Source organism: Hyperolius riggenbachi, chromosome 6 (genome assembly GCF_040937935.1).
Source record: "Hyperolius riggenbachi isolate aHypRig1 chromosome 6, aHypRig1.pri, whole genome shotgun sequence".
Taxonomy (NCBI): domain Eukaryota; kingdom Metazoa; phylum Chordata; class Amphibia; order Anura; family Hyperoliidae; genus Hyperolius; species Hyperolius riggenbachi.
In genome coordinates, this window is record NC_090651.1 from 32,069,285 (window position 1) to 32,086,599 (window position 17,315).

Sequence of the window (17,315 nt, forward strand, 5' to 3'; positions counted from 1 at the left end):
TATCTGTATGCAATGTATACTGTATATCTGCTGTATCATCTACTGTATTATCACCGACCCTGTTGTGCCAAAAACAATTCCGGGTACAACTCGCGTTTTACTTGGCGAAATAAATTCTGATTCTGACTAACATGAGAAAGAAGCATGGAGCATTTGTGATCGACAGACCCTCCAGCAATTACAAAGGTAACCAAGGCCAGAGCACAAATAAATATATACATTAAAATAAAATCATATGTCTGCATGCTCTCTTCAGCATTTCTAAGAAAAGAAAAATAACATAATTTCACTAGAGAGAAACTGCCTGCCAGTCTCCTCGCCCCATCTCAGGCTGGCTGCAGTGCCCCCTCCCGGCCAGCAGGTGGGGCTGGCGCTCTCCGCCCGGTGCCAGCCTCTCTCTCCCCCGCCTCTCCTCTCGGCGGGCCGGACATGGCAGTGACAGCGGAGCTGGGGGCAGACGGGCCGCACGGCGGGCTGGAAGCGGAGGAGGCCGGAGGACACCGGGCTGTACTGAGCAGCTCTCCTGGCTGTCTGTGAGACGGAGCCGCTGCTGCGGGGAGTCGGCATGAGGCGCCTTCTGGTAAGTGGCCGCAACAAGGGCAAAGCTCCATCTTCCGCCTGCAGGGGGCAGCACCTCTATCCATACATGCATGTGCCTCTGCCTGCAGGGGGCAGCACCTCTCTCCCTGCATACATGTGCCTCTGCCTGCAGGGGGCAGCACCTCTCTCCCTGCATACATGTGCCTCTGTCTGCAGGGGGCAGCACCTCTCTCCCTACATACATGTGCCTCTGTCTGCAGGGGGCAGCACCTCTCTCCCTGCATACATGTGCCTCTGCCTGCAGGGGGCAGCACCTCTCTCCCTGCATACATGTGCCTCTGCCTGCAGGGGACAGCACCTCTATCCATACGTACATGTGCCCCTGCCTGCAGGGGGCAGCACCTCTATCCATACGTACATGTGCCCCTGCCTGCAGGGGGCAGCACCTCTATACATACATGTGCCTCTGCCTGCAGGGGGCAGCACCTCTATACATACATGTGCCTCTGCCTGCAGGGGGCAGCACCTCGCTCCCTGCATACATGTGCCGCTGCCTGCTGGGGGCAGCACCTCGCTCCCTGCATACATGTGCCTCTGCCTGCAGGGGACAGCACCTCTCTCCCTGCATACATGTGCCTCTGCCTGCAGGGGGCAGAACCTCTCTCCCTGCATACATGTGCCTCTGCCTGCAGGGAACAGCACCTCTTTCCCTGCATACATGTGCCTCTGCCTGTAGGGAGCAGCACTGCTCTCTCTACATACATGTGCCTCTGCCTGCAGGGGGCAGCACTGCTCTCCCTACATACATGTACCTCTGTCTGCAGGGGGCAGCACTGCTCTCCCTACATGTGCCTCTATCTGCAGGGGGCAGCACTGCTCTCCTTACATGTTCCTCTGCCTGCAGGGGGCAGCACCGCTCTCCCCTGCATACATGCGCCTCTGCCTGCAGGGGGCAGCACCTCTCTTCCTACATACATACATGTGCCTCTGCCTGCAGGGGGCAGCACCTCTGTCCCTGCATACATGTGCCTCTACCTGCAGGGGGCAGCATCTCTCTTCCTACATACATGTGCCTCTGCCTGCAGGGGGCAGCACCTCTCTTCCTACATACATGTGCCTCTGCCTGCAGGAGGCAGCACCACTATCCCTGCACACATGCCTCTTCCTGCAGGGGGCAGCTCCACTCTCCCCTGCATACATGTACTTGTGCCTGCAGGGGGCAGCACCGCTCTCCCCTGCATACATGTGCCTCTGCCTGCAGGGGGGCTGTATGGACTTTTCGGAACAGTGGCATTCTATAGGGGCAGTACTAGGAGGTGCCAGTACATGTATTGCTGTCCTTCAGTACCATCATACATGTTTCTCTAGTTATTGGAGGTGCCATAGAGCATCATACTACTATTGCAAGTTTTTTTGCCATTATAAGTGGGTGTCTTTAGCTAATGGGGCACTATAGAGCTGTCGCATGTCTCCAGCTATTGTTGGTGCTATAGAGCAGAGTTCCCCAACCCTGTCCTCAAGGCCCACCAACAGTACATGTTTTGCAGAAAAGCACACGCATGCACAGGTGAGATAATTAGTGTCTCAGCAGGGGAGCAGTGCTTTTCAGCACTGATAGATTTGGGCGCAGCCAGCGCCACCATAGAGTGTTATAGGAATCACATCTATAGCGGCGCTCAGTGAGTAACGTCGGCGCCCTCAGAAGACGAAGCCGAAGTTGCTTAAAAAACACAGTAATTCGACCTCCAGAAATCGCTGGAAGCTGAATTATATCATTCCCCACTATCCATGGCGGCCTGGAGGGGGAATAGTAATTAACACAGCCCGGACTTGTGCAGAAGCAGGATCAGCCATACCAGCAGTGTCCTGCGCCCAAGTATCCCGGGGTGTTTGCAGTGCGTTGCGTCTGACAATATAACTGCATTGCTAACGTCATGTCACAATATCGTAATGCTCAGTTCACATTGGCTCGATAGCAGTGCAAGTGGATTCTATCGGCATAACACAAAGCATGCTGTGCGGTGAGAAGTCCGCATGGCAATGATAAGTCGATCTGATGATCACAGTGCGGTGCAATGTGTTGCGTAATGGTAATGCACTGCATGCAGGCGTTACCTCTCAACGCACACGTTAACAGGTACAGGGAAGCATACTTTTCATTGTATGCTTTACTGTACCTACTGTATTCAACGTCACGTGGAGGTAATGTGCAATACGACTTTTTTGTTGTGTTGTTTTCCTGTTGAACTGGAAGCTCAATGGATTGTCCAACTGTGAACCTAGCCTAAAACTTGGCATACATTATTTCTATGTGGTTTGACTGATGTTTGGTGTGATTTTCCTAAAGGAAAGTTCTGTAGTTGTGTTATGATAGTTGTAGTATGTGTGACTCTAGAGCTGCAGTACGATGCTGGGAATGTGTCTCCCCCCTTCCCTCTGGCAGTGGCTTGCGTCTGGCAGGAGCGCATGCGCGGCGGCCCTCTCGTCACGCACAGTGCTGGCTTTTATTGCGTCGGGATTGATTCTCTATTATCTACAGTAAAACTTAATGGACCGTCTCAGGTTCACACTTCTGTTGCATGCCATAGTCTCTATCTCCCTCTTGTCACTTCCATTGTCATTTCCTGCATTATCACCACATAAGTAATCATTAAATATCATAGGATACAATGGCTTGGATTCAATGAACTTTACTCATGAGTTTTCTTACAGGATGATTTCTCCTCTTATCTCTAAAATATGTTTTTTAGCACCTAGCAAGTGAAAAAGTGCCTAAGGGCCCGTTTCCACTTGTGCAGTGCGAATTAGTCGCGGAAAACGCAAAACGAATTTGCACGCATATGCGAATTTTAACGCAAATTTGCGGGCGTTTTTGCATATGTTAGTAAGTATGCGAATTTAACCATGCCAGTGCCTGTGTGCTTTTACATTGATTTTATGCGAAAACGCCCGGAAATTCGTGGTAAAATTCACTGTAAAATTTGCATATGAAAATGCATGCAAATTTCCTATTAAATATGTTGTGCGTCAGTTGGAGACGCATGAGCTATGGGTGGGCTGGCAGGCTCTTGTAGCCCGCTCGCTATCTGCACGCTACTCACGGGCCTATGTAGATTACCTCAAAAGCACCAGCCAGTGAGACCTATGCTACCTCTGTAACCTGCTGTCTGATTACTGAGGGACTTGTCCATCAGCTGTGACTTGCTCGTGCATGGCTGCAACACTACAGCATCATCCAGGCTGCACAGAAATGTGGACAGAGGAGAACACTATCAATACTATATTTACATTAACTGGTGAGACCTGTGCTAACTGTAAGCTGCTGCCGGATTGCTGAGGGAAGTGTCTGTCATCTGTGACTTGCCCGTGCATGGCTACAATGCTACAGTATCATCCAAGCTGCACAGAAATGTTGACAGAGTAGCACACTATCAGTACTGTATTTACATGAACTGATGAGAAATATGCTTCCTGTGCAAGTTGTTGTGTGATTATTGCACGCCAATCCCTGCATATTGAGCACTGTGCAATTTGATCTATTGTTTGTCTGTGCTCACTTGCTGGAGCATTGAAAGGAAAATTCTTAACTGAAGTAAGATACCGTAACATTGCCTTGTCACAGCTTATGGAACTCCTATTGAGATTCTGTAGTGTGGTAACTTCCTGGTATCCTGGGAGTATAGAAAGGGTTAACCTCCTGTGTTTACATATAAGCTCAGAATTTGACAGAATTTGACAGACAGCTGACAGCTTAATTTACATTTTCTGATTACTTGCTGATAAGGGAGAAGTTCTACACAGGCTGTTCTCTATAAACTCACACAAGGTAGATTTCTCTGTGTTCTTCTTGTTTCCTCTGCAAGGGTTAAGGTCCGCTTTAATTTTTGGACATGTTTATTGGCCTATACTTAGGCCCCGTTCACGTTACAAACGCAGATGGCCATGCGTGCGGAACGCACGCCATCCGCGTTTGTATGCGTTGCGTGGCTGATCCCATTACTGAAAAGTGAATGGGACAGCCACGCGTTTTGGCAAAAAATGCATGCAGCATGCGTTCCCGGACCGCACAGGTCCGGAACGCATGCAGTGTGAACATCAGACAGTGCACTCTATGCACTGTCTGATGTCGTGCGTGTCGGCCTCCCGCACGCGTTTCCAAAACGCGGTTGGAAACGCGTGCAGTCTGAACAGGGCCTTATAGTTTTTGGGACAGATGGCCAACCGACTTACCCACCCGACGTGTGAAGTCAGAGAAGGCAGAGGCAAATTGTACAGCAGGTCCCAGAACACATGACTCATGAAATGTTTTCTTCTGTCCAGCATTCTGTGCTTCTGTGCACTGTTTATATTAAAGAGACTCTAACAAAAATAAGTTCCCCTGGGGGTACTCACCTCAGTAGAGGGAAGCCTGAGGGTCCCAATGAGGCTTCCCCCTCCCCTGTAGCTGCAGTCAATCCAGCGCTGGCTCCCCCGAAGTCTCCGGCAATCCTGGCTCGACAAGCCTGATATATTTACTGTCCCTGGCTCCAGCGGGTGGCGCTGTTGCGGCTCTCAGCGCGGAGATAGGCGAAAATAGCCGATCTCTGTCAGGACCGCTCTACTGCGCAGGCACAGGAGACTTGCGCCTGCGCAGTAGAGCGGACCGACAACAATCAGCTATTTCTGCCTATCTCCGAGCAGAGAGCCGATACTGTGCCTGCGCTGGTGCCGGGAAGGTAAATATTTACATCCCCGCCGTGGGACACAGGAGGACAAGGGGGGGAGCCTCAATAGGATCCGGAGGCTTCCCCCACCCGAGGTGAGTACTCCCCAGGGAAGGTTTTTCTTAATACAGGTTTTCTTTAAACTATCATCCTTATTCGTGTTAGAATTGTCCTTGTTGAATTTTGGACTTTGATGAGCTTCAACTTGACTTCACCTTCCAGATGATCAGATTTTCAGAAGGTTTCCTTTTTGTGTTTGGAAATTGATAACAGTGGTGTGGTGGAGTTAGTTAATCACAAATTCTGAGTTAGTAAAGGGGGTATTGTGAGTTTTTGAAGTGAATATATTAGAAGTATCTGGCTGGCTTTATTTTGTTATTCCTTGTTGCCCGTAAGGGCCCTTTTACACTTAAAGCGGACCCAAACCAAAAAATGTTTTAATTCAATATATTTAGTTGCAGCACTCTGACACATACAAATATAAATAAACACTCCTTCAAGCCTATGATCATTTCAGTGCATGCTTTTCACCCTTCTCTTTCCATAACTAGGGTTATACTGGGGGCAGCCATTAGCAATTCCTCCATTGCTGGACACCATCTACTTCACCAGTTTGCCGGAAAAATCCCGGCAATTTGAAAGGAAGGGAGGGGTTCCTCCAATAAATGTAAAATATTTTATATTTGTCATCATGCAGCTGAAAAAAGGCTGCTATTTATTATTATAATTTAGAAAATAGATTTTATTTCTAAATTCTTGTATTTTTAATTTGGGACCACTTTAATCAGTTGCTCTCAGATAAAACGGAAAGAAAACTGATTTTCAAAGTAATGCCCATGTTTTCCAATGGCAACTTTCACACTTAATTTGTTTTAACTGAAATCGTCTTCCCAATGCACTGCTATGGAAAACAGTGTTCTCCCCAGGCTCTTTTTAGCTGGGTGCTCTACCCGGCTAGTTTTGGTGAGCTCCCGGCTGTTATCGGCTCACCTCCTCCTATTCTGTAAGCAGAGTTGCACACAGAAGAACCTGCCCTGCGCTCGCTTATCTTGCCCCACCCGGCTACTATTTCATGCCACCCGGCTGGAAAAAATTCTGGGGAGAACACTGGGAAAAACGCGAACTTACGCACACTAACACATACCAAGTGATAAAGGGCCCATTTACACTTAATCAGTTAGTGCGCGTTGGTACGTGTTTTTTCCATAGCAGTGCATTGTGAAAAAGATTTCAGTTAAAACGCGTTAAAGGGATACTGTAGGGGGGTCAGGGGAAAATGAGTTGAACTTACCAGGGGCTTCTAACGGTCCCCCGCAGACATCCTGTGTTGACGCAGCCACTCACCGATGCTCCGGCCCCGCCTCCAGTTCACTTCTGGAATTTCAGACTTTAAAGTCTGAAATCCACTGCGCCTGCGTTGCCGTGTCCTCGATCCCGCTGATGTCATCAAGAGCGCTCAGCGCAGGCCCAGTATGGTCTGTGTCTGCACAGTACACTCCTGGTGACATCAGCAGGAGCGAGGACACCGGCGTGCAGGCGCAGTGGTTTTCTGACTTTAAAGTCAGAAATTCCAGAAGTGAACTGGAGGCGGGGCCGGATCATCGGTGAGTGGCTGCACCAACACAGGATGTCTGCGGGGGACCATTAGAAGCCCCGGGTAAGTTCAGCTCATTTTCCCCCGACCCCCCCTACAGTATCCCTTTAAGTGTGAAAGGTGTCATTTGAAAACATGGACATAACTTTGAAAATCAGTTTTCTTTTAGTTATAACTGAGAGCAACTGATTAAGTGTAAACGGGGCCTTAGGGCTGGAATCCACAAGAGCGTTTTTTTGAGCATTTTGGCAGCGCTGCGATACGCTAGCGTTTTGCCAAAACGCTCAGCTGATGTTAGTGGATGGGGCAACTTCCACAGGAGCGTTTGCGTTTCCCAGAAACGCAAACGCAGGACCTGCAGCATTTTGGGAGCGTTAGCGCTTCAATGTAAAGTATTGAAACGCTAGCAGAAACGCTCAGCAAAACCTAAACTGAGCGTTTTTGCTAGCGTTTTGCGGTTCAGCACACTGTAACAAAATTAAAAATAATTCACAGGACCAATCAGGATAAAAACGCGAAACGCAAAACGCTACACAACCGCTGAGCAAAAAAATACACTGTTGCAAAACGCGACCGAAAACGCTTGCAAACCGCTCAGACAAAATGCTAGCGGTTGCGTTTTGCGTTTGCGGATTTCAGTGGGTTCCAGGCCTTAGAGTTGCTTCCCCAGCACTGAGTAAATCACCTGACCAAACACATCTCCTCCCACTACTGAGAGAGTTTGACACTTTGTGGCCAGCACTGCATCCCAGCAGTCTAATCATCTTCCTATAAGCATTTAACCCTTTACACAGCCTTCCAGTGTTTTTAGCAATTAGAAAAGGTTAATTAGAAGAGAAAAAAGGTTTCTTTTTGCAAACAGGCTAGGAGGACGAGAGGTACCCGTGTGGTTTATTAATAGGAAATGTTAAATGCATTACAACATACTGAATCTTCCGCACTGGCCACAAAGAAGGTGAGTCCTTTCACACTGGCTGCAGGTTTTTTTTTTGGGGGGGGGGGAGGGGGGGGGGGGTGTTAACGGCTTGTAATTTTTCAAACGCAGGTATAGTAAAGGTACAATTGGAATCGTAGGAATGCATTCATACTGAATGCGTTCTTTATTTCCTAAAAAGGCATTTGTAGTTCTGCTGCATTCTTCCTGTGTTTTTCGATTGAGGCCAACATAGTGAAAATCACCAAATGCAATTCTGATTTTTGGTGTGAAAGAGCCCAGAATCTCTCTGAACACTGGAAGGCGACAAGCAGGGTCAGGTGATTTGGGCTGTGGCAGAAACCTTCAGGGCTCGTTTCCACTATCGCGAATCCGCATGCGTCCAACGCATGCGGATTCGCACATGTAATGCAAGTGGATAGGCCTGTTTCCACTGTAGCGTTGTTGAGGTTCGTTTTTTCAGCTGTGAAAAAACGCACAAAAGAGCCGCAGAATTCGCCTGCGAGTGGAATGCATGCGAATCGCAGGCAATGTATTTAGGGAAATCGCATGCGTTTTTCTTACGCGTTTTTTACGCGATTACGCGTGCGATTCCGCATAGGAACCAATGTAAATTAACACATGCAGTGACATGGTTAAAAACGCATATAGCCTAACCGCATGCGTAATCGCGTAAAATAAGGCGTAATAAAACGCACCTACATGCGATTTCATCAGCGGTGGAATCCAGGCGATTCCGCACCGCAATAGTGGAAACGAGCCCTCACTCTGCTGGCAACCTGGATCTACAGAAGCAGCGTGAGATCCAGCCAGGTATTTTGAATATCTTTATTGTAAACGTGTTCAGACGTGCAATTCACAAAAACTTTATTGCTGATTAATGCAAATTGACTATCCTATGCATGATGAAAAATAGGAGGCTGAATCAGGGCTTTAAAGTGAACTGAACTCTTGCACAGGACAGAAAAGCACAGAGAAATGCACCCTGTATGTATTTAGTCTATTTCCCCCTCATCTGTGACAAATCACAGTGTAATTTCATCTCTCAGCTGTTTCTGCTCAGGAATGACCTCAGCCTGCCAGAGCAGCTAATTTGTAAACACAATGTTAACCGTATGTTTGCTTCCATGAAAGCAGGAAGTAGACATACTGCAGATTTATTGCAGGATTTGTATCGGCTGTAACAAAGAGATGTTGTTTATTATGCTGTTGCTTATTTTCTAGAGCAGAGAAGAAGTTCTGAGTTCAGGTCCACATTAAGTATAATTAATGCTAGATGCACACCATACAATTTTGTGTTATGCTGGGAATACACGGCTCGATTTTGAGCAATTAAGATGGCTCGATAGATCATTTCTGACATGCCCGATCGTTTCGCCGATCAATTCCGGATTGAAGTGAATGGGAAAATATAAGAAAAACGAGCGGAAGATAAGAGAATTGACTGCGGAATCGAGTGGCGAAACGATCGAGCAGGAAAATTGAGCCGCGCATGTCAAGCATTAGATAGTTCGAAAGATAATTTCCGACATGTCGGATCTTATTTTCAATCGTTTTCCTGATCAATATTTTTCATAGAAGTGAATGGAAATAAGAAAAGATAACAGAATCGAATCGGAAATTGATTGGAAAATCGAAACTGAAATCGTTCAGATGGAAAATCGACCGAATAAACACATCGTGTGTACCCAGCATGATACATTTTAGAATCTTACGTTAGGATCTACCTGGTTATCTTTGTAGAGTTTATGTCTTACAGCATTATTATTGTGGCTTTAGATCATGCGTGTGAGATCAGATGCTACTGTCACATTCCCATGCTTAGTGCCTCTATTTCCTCATATTGTCATTGTGACATATAAACAGTCTGCTTTATACTAAACATGCACATGCTCTGGAGCGATCCGCCAGACACGAGCTAGCTGCTGTTTACTGCTACCCGCTATAAGCCAAGTGAATATTATGGTGAGTATAAACAGGATGTAGCTAATGGAAGTATGGCATCTCTTGCTCCATATATATCACAGCTGCTTGTCTGCCCCGCATACTAACACATCTTTGTAGGTTAGTGACAGGTCCACTTTGTAGAACATAATGAAACTTTTAGCTTTGATACGTTATAAAAATATGGCATTCACTGCATTTATGTCATAAGTCTTTCAGATGATTTAGTGTTCCAGAACGCTGGATGTCGGAGTCATGTGACCCCGAAGTTCGTCCTGTTGTCACTATGGGCAGTACGATCCCCCACAGTAGGCGTGGCCTCACGTGCACTGCTGCCTGTGCTGAGAGCACGTGTGCTGCGCTGAAGAGGCCACTGGGAACGCAGCCACCACATCCTTTAGGATCGTTCTGCGCAGTACTGTATCCGGTTCAAAGGTCCTGACCCGAGGCAATCAGGGCCTAGTCCGGGGTGGTATTGCTTAGTAACAGAGCAGGGCGGGGCTCCGAGGCCTCTGTAAATGTCCTTAAGTGTCCCAGTCAGAGCCCAGACTTAAATCCAATTGAAAATCTCCAGTGAGATTTTAACTACCTAATGACCACGTCACTCCAATGGGCTTGAACGCGTCGACAGCCCCAGGACCGCCTAACACCGATTGGCGTCAAGTCCTGGAACTGCAATTTACGAGGGAAAGCGCACCAAGAAAAGGAGGAAAAATTCATTTGTGTGCTTAGTTGTAGGGATGTGCAACACGCTGACAAAGCTGCACAGCCCTGTATTGTGAAAAAATAGCCTGGTCACTAGGGGGGTGTAAGCCTGTGTTATTAAAGTAGTTAAAATGGTTGCACTGATGCTTCCCATCCAACCTGATGGAGCTTGAGAGATGCTGAAAAGAGCAATGGGCAAAACTGGCCAAGGATAGGTGTGCCAAGCTTGTGGCATCATATTCAAAACAACTTGAGGCTGTAATTGCTGCCAAAGATCCTTCAACAATGGATTGAGCAAAGGCTGTGAAAACTTATGTACATGGGATTTCTCAGTTGTTTTTATTTTTAATACATTTGGCAAAATCTCAAGTAAACTTTTTTCATGTTGTCATCATGGGGTGTTGTGTGTAGTATTCTGAGGAAAATCATGAATTTCAAGTGTACCGGAGCCCTCTTCAGGCTAATTGTACTCTCGCCATCTTCTCAAGCCGCCTGGATCCTCCACTAGGTGGCCCAGTAATGCCGCCAGTCGGGACAACTTGGACGCAGTCCGGCTGAGCGCGCTTCCCCGTCGCACGGCCGGCAGCGTTCTGTGCTTAGGTGCGAAACTCTCCCGGTGAGAGAGCGCGTGTGGCCTGGCCGTGCGTGCGCTGTACGCTTCAATTCATGGAGTTAGTGGAGCATCTTGCACAGGGACATAACTACAAATTACTGGGCCTCACTGCAAAACTTTGGATGCCCCCTCCCCCCCCCCCCCCCCCCCGACTTTCTGCACAGGTAAACTAGAACCAATGTTATTCAATTGGCTAGTGCACACTTGAATGTGGCTAGTGCACACTTGAATGTGTTTTTCCCATGCAGAATTGGCTCTACAGACTTCTCCAGCATCACTACAGTACACAGCACTTGGGGAGGAGTAGAGAGGTTGGGGTCTGGGCACTGTACACAGAACTCTGCTAAACACTGAATAGGGGCTGTCTGCAAAACTTTGTCTACACAACTTTTTTTTTTTTCACTTTTTTATTCCTTCTCTTTTTTTTTTTTCTTTTTTTTTTGCAAACATTCAGCAGCTTTACTAAAAAGCCATGTCCTAACTGTTAGCTTGGCTTCATCAGGACCCTCCCATGGTTGGGGGTGGTTTGCATCATGGTTTGCGTTGAACTATGAACTCATTTATTATATAATAGTCTAAGAAGAACTAAAACAAAAGCTGAATCCTCAGAAAACAAATAAGGATAAGCGTCAACCCCCCCCCCCCCTTCCACAAACAAAACTGTATGATTCCTTAACAATGGCTGAGCAGATGCAGTTATTAGAACTGTGCAGAGAGTAGATAGAATGTAATTTTTTTTTTCCTTCTGTGCAATCAGTTGTTGTTTTCTCGGGACAGGGAAAATAAACTTCTCCCTCCACGGGGACCTTGCAGCTTCTGGGCCCCCTTGCAGCAGCACCCCTAGCAGGGTCTATTGTTACGCCCCTGATCTTGCGGAGGATCCTAGGAGGACGGCGAGGGACCTATGAGCCTGAAGGAAGCTGTAGGAAACCCCGGGTATGTATATTTTTTTTATTTTTATCTGTCTCAGTTTTACATGAATCCATTTTGGAACAAGGCTGTAACATAGCAAAATGTGTAAAAAGTGATGCGCTGTGAATACTTTCCGGATGCACTGTAGATCCCACTTTTCCATCTCCCTGCTTGTTTTCGCATAGATGCAATCGTGCTATTGAGTTAAAAATTCCATCAAATGAAAGATAGAAAAGATTGAATATATTTGCAGCCCGCGCAGCGAAGGGCATTCATAGCGATCAAAACCTGCTTTTACGCCCCTCACACAAAAGGTATGTAATGGGAGAAGTTAACGAGCTGCTTGTAGCCAGGAGTTTACAGCGCGGCCGGTGTCTGTGAATCATGCGGCCGCTGTGCACGCTGCGTGTGGATGAATAACGAGAAGACAGCAATGCTTTGTAGGTCATTGTTTGCATGAGGTCATCTCCATTCAGCGTGTGTCATTATATGGGTGGGCCCGTGTAATCTGGGCTCCCGAGGAGGCTGAGGACCTCAGCGACGCCTTAGATACGCTGCTTCTCCTTCCCAGCTATGAACGGAGACTTTGATCTGTGAATGGAGTGATGTGGGCCACAAGTCTTGTGAGCAAACTGTTCCATTCACTTGCATGGCTGCACCCTGCTTCTCCCGTACAATGACCATGCCCAGCTTCTGGCTGCAATCCACTGCCTACTGTTATTCCATTTTATCTCATTTGTCTTCCTTTTATTGGGTTTCTGTTTAGGCTGCACAATCCTCGCTTTATCATCTTGTCGGATGGTTTTGCATGCAGCGGTGGGAGGTTGGCTGCTTCTTTGTGATGCAATGAATGGAATGGATTATTTACTTTATTATGTATTTATGGGACAGCTATATGTGTGCAAGGGATTTTTAAAGGGAACTTGAAGTGATAGGGATATGGACGCTGACATATTTATTAAATTTTAAACACCAGTTGCCTGGCAGCCCTGCTGATCCTCTGCCTCTAATGTCTGGTATACACCATCAAGGCTGTGGAGTCGGAGTCGAGGAGTCGGGACAATTTTGGGCACCCGGAGTCGGAGTCGTTTATTTCATAAACTGAGGAGTTGGAGTCGGGAGTGGGAGTCGGATAATTTTTGTACAAAATCCACAGCCCTGTTAACTATTAGACTAAGGAGTCGGAGTCGAGGAGTCGGAGTCAGAGCCATTTTGGGTACCCGGAGTTGAAGTCGGAGTTGTGTTTTCATAAACTGAGGAGTCAGAGTTGGAGTCGGAAGATTTTTGTACCGACTCCACAGCCCTGCACACCATGCAATATCCATTTAGATTTCAGGTTAAATTTATCATTTCTGACTGGTTCGATCTGATTTTTGATAGTTTTCCTGATTGATTTTATACAGAGGTGATTGGAAAATCGGCCAGAGAAACGATCGGAAATCAGTCAGAAATGATCAATTTAACCTGAAATCTGACTGGAAATTATATGGTGTGTACAAGTCATAAAACTTCTAGCCATAGACCCTCTGTGTACCTCCGGGTCCCAGCAATCACTGCTTAAAGGACAACAGAGGTGAACATAAACTAATAAAATAAACAATTGTATCGATCCTCCTTCTCCTAAAAATGACCTTTTAACATATTCCACAGTTTTATTTTATATTTAAATCTACTTTTTAAGTTGTTACTGTCTTATTGTTTTTGCTTGATGACACATTTATTAAAGTATGCCAGAGCTAAAATCTATGAACTATTTAGCCTTTTTGTCTATTTCCTGCTCTCAGAAGCCATTTTCTGCTAGGAAAGTGTTTTATAGTTGTAATTCTTTATCAGTGAGGGTCACACTGTAGTCTGACCAAGTCCTGACTCAAGCTACGTACACACATGCGACAACGATCGTTTGTTGTCAACGACGAACGAACTTTTAATTGATGAAAGAACGACCTAAGTAAAGTTAGTTTTAAAAGGTGTGTAACGATCTGATCGTTAGAACGAGCGTTACATTACGTAAAAGTAACTATTGCGCCTGCGCATAAAAATGAAAAGTTCCATGAAGAAATAGTGAAATGCGCATGTCAAGCCTAGTACGAACGACCGTTTCCAACGATGTACTACTTTTGCAAACGATCGTCGTTGGGAAAAATCCGCCAAGCTAGATCGTTCGTTTTGAACGATCTAGCTCGTCCGTCGTTAGACTTCATGGTCGTTGGCTGCATTTTTTCAAACGATCGTCGTCTGAAAGGATCGGGGAGCGATCGTTTCAAACGACTATAGTCGCATGTGTGTACGCACCTTCAGACAGGAACTTCCACTTACATACCTGATGTTTAACTCTTTCAGGCAGAGAAAGAAAAAAAAGGAACACAGCATAGTTTTATGTTTGCTTGGCACTATACATACACGTTTATCTCATCGTGTCACATGTCACCTCGGGTATCCTTTAAAAATTAGACTTTTGGCTAAAGTCAGATTTTCAGGCAGGAAGAGGCGGGGTTACAGCAATATTCCTCACCCTCCCATTCCCTCCTCCTTCCCGCCTCGGGACTATTGCTGCTGTAGGCAAATTTGCAAACACTAAAACTTTTATTCTTTATCTTCCAAAAATCTCCTAGAGATCACTGCAGAGCATAAATGTGGAGTATTGCCCAGAAGATCGAGCGAGATCCTGACAGGCGACACAAATAGTGCGACAGTATGCATCATAAAGGACACCTGAACTGAGGGGAAATGGAGGCTGCCATAGTTATTTCCTTATAAAAGTTTCCAGTTGCCTGGCAATCTGGCTTATCTCTATGGCTCCAGTAGTGTCTTAATTAAAGCCCATACTCACTATGCATTTTTTGCCGACTGGCTTTTAAAAAAAAAAAAAAGTTTTGCGACAATCGATCGTTTTCACGATCTCACAATGTTGGTACAGGTGCACATTTAAGCAAAGGCAACTAGTATTGCTTAGAGGGAGGTAAGTATGGCAGCCTCCATGTACCACTCACTTCAGTTGTTCTTTAAATGTTCATTTTTTTTTTTCGTTGGCAGCTAAGTGAACCATATTTTACATCACTCAGAAATGGCTGCTGTGCAAACTTCAACATTAAAATGTAACCCCTGAAAATAGGGATATGTGACTACATTTGTTGTTCCACTTGCTATAGTTACTTTGCATACTTAAATAAATTCATTATCTCTTAAAAATCGGCCATTCAGCCATTTTAAGGCATTATCTAATGAATGGCCTTACCGGTAGAGTCATGCCAAAACATAAAAGAGCCCAAGTAACTTACCTGGTCTTGACCTGGTTACAGAGCTGAGCGAATGTTTCGGTATTTTGGTATGAAGTAGTGTTAACTTCCTCCAGGTAGCTCTATATCACTTTTTATGTATCGAAGGAAGTGTGTGCGCCTGTGGCTTCTGTTTTTAGAAGTTAGCAATGTAAAGATATTTTGAGGTACCGTAAATCGTTATCCAACACAATCATACAACACTAAATTTTGTGACACCATCTACTGTACAGGAACTTCATTAGTTCAACTTCAACGTTAGTGTTACTTTTCACACTTACATGTCCACTTATCTGAATTTCAGAATCATCTAACTAGAGTGCTAACTACTGCTCACTGTCAGAGATGGATTAAGAGGTAATGGGGCCCTAGGCAGCATACCTATGAATTGGCTGACGGGAGACTTGGGCACAGGATACAACCAATATATGGCTAACCACACTACCATTCGCCCTACCTCTCAAGCCCGCTGTCTGGGTGTCACCCTGGACTCCACACTCTCCTTCACTCCCCACATCCAAAACCTCACAAAGTCCTGCAACTTCCACCTTCGTGACATCTGTAAGATTCGCCCTTTCCTGACCTCTGCCACCACCAAACTCCTCATCCATGCCCTCATAATTTCCCGCCTTGACTACTGCAATGCCCTGCGGTCTGGTCTCCCTATGACCCGAACAGCCCCACTGCAGTCCATCATGAATGCGGCAGCCTGAATTATCCACTGTTCCCATCGCTCCACCAGGGCGGCCCCCCTCCGTGAATCCCTCCACTGGCTTCCTATCCAGTCCAGAATCAGATTCAAGATACTGTGTCTGACCTACAAATCTGTCCACAAAACCTGTTCAACCTACATTTCCGATCTTACTCAGAGGTACACACCTAGCCACTCACTCCGCTCTTCCAATGAACTTTTAAATCCTGTGTCCATAAGAATTGTCTCTCCTGTGACGTTGATGAATTCTCAGCTGATCTCTATATCTGACTGTAGTTGTGCAGTTGCTCTGTCATTTTGTAGGGTCTGACTTTAGTTGTGCTGTTGCTCTGTCATTTTGCAGGGTCTGACTTTAGTTGTGCGGTTTCTCTGTCATTTTTCAAGGTCTGACTTTAGTTGTGCGGTTTCTCTGTCATTTTGTAGGGTCTGACTTTAGTTGTGCGGTTTCTCTGTCATTTTGTAGGGTCTGACTTTAGTTGTGTGGTTTCTCTGTCATTTTGTAGGGTCTGACTTTAGTTGTGCGGTTTCTCTGTCATTTTGTAGGGTCTGACTTTAGTTGTGTGGTTTCTCTGTCATTTTGTAGGGTCTGACTTTAGTTGTGTGGTTTCTCTGTCATTTTGTAGGGTCTGACTTTAGTTGTGCGGTTTCTCTGTCATTTTGTAGGGTCTGACTTTAGTTGTGTGGTTTCTCTGTCATTTTGTAGGGTCTGACTTTAGTTGTGCGGTTTCTCTGTCATTTTGTAGGGTCTGACTTTAGTTGTGTGGTTTCTCTGTCATTTTGTAGGGTCTGACTTTAGTTGTGCGGTTTCTCTGTCATTTTGTCGGGTCTGACTTTAGTTGTGCTGTTGCTCTGTCATTTTGTAGGGTCTGACTTTAGTTGTGCGGTTGCTCTGTCATTTTGTAGGGTCTGACTTTAGTTGTGCGGTTTCTCTGTCATTTTGCAGGTCTGACTTTAGTTGTGCGGTTTCTCTGTCATTTTGCAGGGTCTGACTTTAGTTGTGTGGTTTCTCTGTCATTTTGTAGGGTCTGGCTTTAGTTGTGCGGTTTCGCTGTCATTTTGCAGGTCTGACTTTAGTTGTGCGGTTGCTCTGTCATTTTGTAGGGTCTGACTTTAGTTGTGCGGTTTCTCTGTCAATTTGCAGGGTCTGACTTTAGTTGTGCGGTTGCTTTGTCATTTTGTAGGGTCTGGCTTTAGTTGTGCGGTTTCTCTGTCATTTTGCAGGGTCTGGCTTTAGTTGTGCGGTTTCTCTGTCATTTTGCAGGTCTGACTTTAGTTGTGCGGTTGCTCTGTCATTTTGTAGGGTCTGACTTTAGTTGTGCGGTTTCTCTGTCAATTTGCAGGGTCTGACTTTAGTTGTGCGGTTGCTTTGTCATTTTGTAGGGT

The 17,315-nt window shown here is 46.0% G+C and overlaps 1 protein-coding gene across 1 annotated transcript in view; it reads left to right on the forward strand.

Annotated features, from left to right (window-relative positions):
• The first annotated feature begins 414 nt into the window (after positions 1–414).
• The window catches only part of ZFYVE9 (zinc finger FYVE-type containing 9), a 108,731-nt gene continuing 91,830 nt past the window's right edge, over positions 415–17,315 (forward strand). Inside the window, exon 1 of the mRNA XM_068239077.1 lies at positions 415–580. The gene's annotated coding sequence lies outside the window, so the exon portion shown is untranslated. The remainder of the gene's footprint in view (positions 581–17,315) is intronic.